The sequence below is a fragment of the Phaseolus vulgaris genome, chromosome 8 (assembly GCF_051622355.1).
Source record: "Phaseolus vulgaris cultivar YP4 chromosome 8, ASM5162235v1, whole genome shotgun sequence".
Lineage (NCBI taxonomy): Eukaryota > Viridiplantae > Streptophyta > Magnoliopsida > Fabales > Fabaceae > Phaseolus > Phaseolus vulgaris.
This window is the reverse complement of record NC_143505.1, coordinates 9,526,197-9,532,196: the sequence shown is the minus strand read 5'-3', so window position 1 is coordinate 9,532,196 and position 6,000 is coordinate 9,526,197. Positions and strand designations below refer to the sequence as shown.

At 36.9% G+C, this 6,000-nt stretch overlaps 1 pseudogene; it reads left to right on the top strand.

Annotated features, from left to right (window-relative positions):
• The first annotated feature begins 1,529 nt into the window (after window positions 1-1,529).
• LOC150025396 (uncharacterized) lies at window positions 1,530-2,902 on the top strand (annotated as a pseudogene).
• Window positions 2,903-6,000: the final 3,098 nt, after the last annotated feature.

The window sequence follows — 6,000 nt, the reverse complement described above, 5'->3', positions numbered from 1 at the left end:
TTGTTGATTTGGTTGCTTGATTTTGATTTTGAGTGCAGCTTATATTTATATTTTTGAAGCTTTGGTGCCTTTTATATTTTCATATTTGAGTTCATACTTGTGTGTTAGTTCCATACAAGTTCTTTTCCTATAATTTCCATTGTGTTTTTGAAGTTTCCTTGTTGTTTTCTAATTCCAGTTTAGGACTTCTATGTTTTCACTGTTATTGTGCTGGCTGGAATCTTTCCCAGAAATTAATTTTGTGGGTGAAAAATTCTGAAATTTTGGATTTGAGTATTTTTATCTGTTGAGAAAAAGTGAAAAAAAAGTACATCAAAATTCAAAATAAAAAAAAATGAAAAATGAAATACGAACAGAGTGCAAAAATTCTGACTCTGGAAAAACGGTGATGCGGCAGTGATCTTGAAAAAAATATTAAAATGTTTTGGTAAAATTCCAACGCCTATTTTGAGCTAAGACATTGAAGTTTCTGTGGTTAAAATTTCAAGCTCAATTTTGAAGTATTCTGTCCAGCATAAATTTGGGAAGTTGTGAAAAATTTACACAAAAAAATTATGTAGTGCTGTTTTGGTTTTATTCATCTATTATAGTTCCATTCACTAGGATTCTACTTTGTGTGCTACCTTTTCTTGTGTGCCTTAATTTTTTGCTTGTCAATTTTATTGAATACTCTTAAGTCTTGTCAAATATCAACTCCATTTGCAGTAGTCCTTGATTTTAAAATTTGAGTTTTTTTGCTTTAAAACTTGTTTGACCTCTCTTTGGTGGAATTTACCTAAAAAGTGTTTTGGTGAGTAGTGGAGCTAAAATTTTGTTTTGGTGAAAGCTATATCACTAAAAGGGAGTTGGAGTAAAGACTCAAGGTTGAATAACCTAAGGAGACAAAGCAGGGACCTCACTTGAAAAATACACAAATATGCACAAAGGAGCTACAAGTGAAGGAGTGCAAAGAATAGGACTTTAATTTTTGTGCATAAAAAAAAAAAATTGTTGACCTAATTTCATTGTATTTCTTTGAGTTGTAATTTGCAAGAACTTTGATTAATTAGTGGATTAATACGTTTTAGTCGGTGAGTTTGTCTTCAAGGTTCCAAAGTGCTAAGAAGCCTCACCTTAGGATTCGACTAGTTTTAAAGCTTTCTAGATAGCAATATTCTTGTGTGTTTTATTGCTTTACATTGTTTTCTTGCATAAAACTTTGTTTTCATCTTTCATTGTGCTCTAAGTGAATTACTTAGAGAAGGGTTTGTGAAAGTATTGTGGATTAGAATCTGGCTAGGAAAGGCTTGGTACTTAAGTGATCCAAGGGGTCCACCTCCCTTTCCTGGGAATCTACCTACGGTACTCCACCTATCTTTCTTTTGGTAAATTGCTTTTGACACATAACTTTCAACATGTCTTCTCATTCTTCTTGTCCAAGTGAAAGTGATAGAAAGTATATAAAATCTCTTTTAAAACAATTAGCCAAAGACTTTCAATCACTATCACATAGACAATTGCAACATGAGGCCCAAATCATAGAAGATAAAAAAGAAAGGGATGCTCATCTTGCTATGTTAGAAGAGGAGTTGAAAATTGTGAAAGAAAAGGATGAATATATTAGAAACTTAAAAAAATCACATGCATCTAGGTCGAGTGAGTCACATGCTGAGGGGAGTCTGAGAATTAATGATTATTATCAACCTCCACCTAGAAGAACTAGAAGGGAACACCCAAAAGAGACTAGGGTAGACTTGCCTCATTTTTATGGGAAAGAAAATGTTGAAACCTATCTAGATTGGGAGATGAAGGTAGAACAACTTTTTGCTTGCCACCATGTTAGTGAAGAGAGGAAAGTACCCCTAGCCACCTTAAGCTTCCAAGGGAATGCTATGTATTGGTGGACAACACTAGAGAGAGATAGGCGCCTCCACAAGGACCCTCCCATAGAATATTGGAATGACCTTAGGGGAGCCTTGAGACACCGCCATATTCCTTCATACTACAATAGAGAGTTAATGGACAAGCTCCAAAGACTCCAACAAAAGAACATGAGTGTAGAGGAGTACAGGAAAAAGATGGAGCTTTACATGATGAGAGCCTTTATTAGGGAGGAAGAAACCACCACCATAGCTAGGTTCCTCAGTGGTCTCAATCTTGAGATAAGGGATAAAGTGGAACTCTTGCCCTATAGGGACTTGAATGACTGGATCCAACTTTGTATAAAAGTTGAGCAACAAAATTTGAGAAAAGGATCAAGTCGCAAGGAGAGTTCTTACTCTAACTCTTATCCCAAGAAAGAGTATAGAAGAGAAAGGGAGGATAATATTTCAAAAGATAAACCCAAAGAAACTCCCAAACGTGTAGGAAAAGATGTGTCTACCTCACAACCCCGCATTTGAGGTATCCAGTGCTTTAAGTGTCTTGGTAGAGGTCATATAGCATCCCAATGCCCAAATAGGAGAACCATGATCTTAAGAGAGAGGGGTGAGTATAGCAGCCAAGATGACGAGTCTAGTAGGGAAGAAGAGAAAGAAGATAGTGAGGGGGCATATCCTTGTGAGGGAGAATTAATGATGATTAGAAGAACCCTCAACAATCACCCTAGTGTGAACCATGAAACACAAAGAGAGAACATCTTTCATACAAGATGTAAAGTTTTAGAAAACATTTGTTCTCTTATTGTGGATAGTGGTTCTTGTTGCAATTGTTGTAGCACTAGGATGGTTGAAAAACTTAATCTACAATTAGTACCTCATCCAAAACCTTACAAACTTCAATGGATCAATGAAGATGGAGAATTAACTGTAGACAAGCGAGTAAAAGTTAGTCTTTCTGTGGGGAACTATAAAGATGAGATTTTATGTGATGTAGTACCCATGGAAGCCTGTCATATCTTATTGGGAAGACCATGACAATTTGATAAGAAAGTTATGCATAATGGTCTTACCAACGAGATTACTTTTACTCATAAGGAAAAGAAATTTTTACTTTATCCTTTAACACCCTCACAAGTGGTAAAGGACCAAGTACAAATGAAACTAAAAAGAGAAAATGAGAGAAAAAAAAAGAAAATAGAAGAAGACCTTAGAGAGAAAGCTGAGGCGTGGGAGAATAGTGTTCCTTCCCACAAGGTCATTCAGAAAGAAGAAAATTTGAAAATAAGATTGAAAAGATACTTCTATCTGAACAACCTTCAGGCCTCCTTCTTTGTAAAGGAACACTTATATGTACTGCCACACTTTCTAAAGTTTGTGAGCTACCTTCTCAAGTCCAAAATCTTTTAAAAGAATTTGGTGATATATTCCCTAAGGAAGGACCCATTGGACTTCCACCTGTTAGAGGTATAGAACACCAAATAGATTTAGTTCCGGGAGCTAGTCTACCAAATAGACCAGCTTATAGAACTAATCCTGAGGAGACTAAGGAGATAGAGTCACAAGTTCAGGAATTGTTGGAGAAAGGATGGGTTCAAAAGAGTCTAAGTCCTTGTGTTGTACCTGTTTTGTTGGTGCCAAAGAAAGATGGCAAGTGGAGAATGTGTTGTGATTGTAGGGCCATCAATAATATCACCATCAAATACAGACATCCAATTCCTAGACTTGATGATATGCTTGATGAATTGCATGGGTCCACTATATTTTCTAAAATTGATCTCAAAAGCGGATATCACCAAATAAGAATTAAAGAGGGTGATGAGTGGGAAACTACTTTTAAGACCAAATTTGGATTATATGAGTGGTTAGTGATGCCTTTTGGACTCACTAATGCACCTAGCACTTTCATGAGGCTTATGAATCATGTCCTTATGGATTGCATAGGTAAATACGTAGTAGTTTATTTTGATGATATATTAGTATATAGTCAAAGCCTAGAGTCCCACCTAAGTCACCTTAGGGAGGTTCTTTTAGTGCTTAGGAAAAATAGTTTGTTTGCTAATATAGATAAGTGCAGTTTTTGTGTAGATAGTGTAGTGTTTTTAGATTTTATAGTAAACAAAAATGGGGTACAAGTTGACCCCGAGAAAATCAAAGCCATCCAAGAGTGGCCAACCCCACAAAATGTAGGAGCTGTTAGGAGCTTGCATGGTCTAGCAAGTTTCTATAGGAGATTTGTTCCTAACTTCTCAAGTCTAGCTTCACCACTCAATGAGTTAGTGAAGAAAGACACTCCATTTTGTTGGACGGAGAAGCATGAGCAAGCCTTTCAAAGGTTGAAAGCTCAACTCACTAATGCACCCATTCTAGCTTTACCAAACTTTTCAAAAACTTTTGAGCTAGAGTGTGATGCATCGGGAGTAGGAATAGGTGCTGTGTTGTTGCAAGGTGGGCACCCAATTGCATATTTTAGTGAAAAACTTCATGGTGTCGCCCTCAACTATCCCACCTATGACAAAAAGCTTTATGCACTTGTGAGGGGCCTGCAGACTTGGGAACACTATCTAGTCTCAAAAGAATTTGCCATACATAGTGATCACGAGTCTTTGAAATATTTGAAGGGTCAACACAAGTTGAACAAAAGACATGCAAAGTGGATGGAATTTCTTGATCAATTTTCATATGTTATCAAATACAAGAAGGGCAATACAAATATTGTGGCATATGCTCTATCAAGGAGACATGCCCTCTTTTCTAAAATTGGAGCCCAAATTCTTGGATTTGAAAACATACCTGAACTTTATAAAGAAGATCATGATTTTGCACCCACTTTTGCTGAGTGTCAACATAAAGCACAAGGAGGTTTTTATGTTTCTGAGGGGTACTTATTTAAAGAAGGAAAACTTTGCATACCCCAAGGAACACATAGAAAACTCCTTGTAAGCACATGAAGGAGGACTCATGGGCCATTTTGGAGTTGATAAAACTCTTGAGCTTTTAAAAAGAAAATTCTTTTGGCCACACATGAGGAAAAATGTCCAAAAACATTGTCATAGATGCATTTCATGTTTAAAAGCTAAATCTAAGACAATGCCTCACGGACTCTACATTCCTTTACCTTTTGCAAGTGCTCCTTGGGAAGATATAGGCATGGATTTCATATTAGGACTTCCTAGGACACATAGAGGTTTTGATTCCATCTTTGTGGTAGTGGATAGGTTTAGCAAGATGGCTCATTTCATACCCTGCCATAAAGTGGATGATGCTACCAACATCTCTAAGCTCTTCTTTAGAGAAGTGGTAAGACTACATGGTTTACCTAAGACCATAGTTTCGGATAGAGATCCTAAATTTGTAAGCCATTTATGGAGAACTCTTTGGGAAAGGCTTGGAACTAAGTTGAATTTCTCAACTTCTTGTTATCCTCAAACGGATGGATAAACTAAAGTTGTAAATAGATCTCTTTCCACTATGCTTAGGTCAATCATGAAAGGAAACCACAAATCTTGGGATGAGTACCTTCCTCATATTGAGTTTGCATATAATAGAGTAGTTCATAAAACTACTAACATTTCTCCATTTGAGGCTGTGTATGGGTTCAATCCTCTTACTCCTTTGGATTTGTTACCTCTACCTAACCCACAAGATTTTGTGCATAAGGAAGGAGTAACAAAGGCTGAATTTGTAAAGAAAATGCATGAGAGGATTAAATACAAAATACAACAACAAACAGAGAAATACAGGAAACATAGCAATAAGGGGAAGAGAGAGGTGATTTTTGAGGAGGGAGATTGGGTTTGGCTTCACCTTAGAAAAAATAGATTCCCTAATCAGAGGAAGTCTAAACTTAGTCCCCGGGGTGATGGCCCCTTCCAAGTTCTCAAAATAATCAATAATAATGCATATCAAATTGACCCGCCTAAAGAATATGGAGTACATACTACCTTCAATGTTATGGATCTAACACCTTTTGCAGGTAGTGAAGATGAAGAGGCAGAAGCAAGTGATTTGAGGACAAATCCTCTTCTAGAGGGAGGGGATGATGGAAGAGGCCCAAGCTTGGGCCCTAGTTCAAGCCCAACAACTAGGTCCATGGCAAAGAGGATTCAAGAAGATTGAGATTCTGCTACTGAAGGCAAAGAAA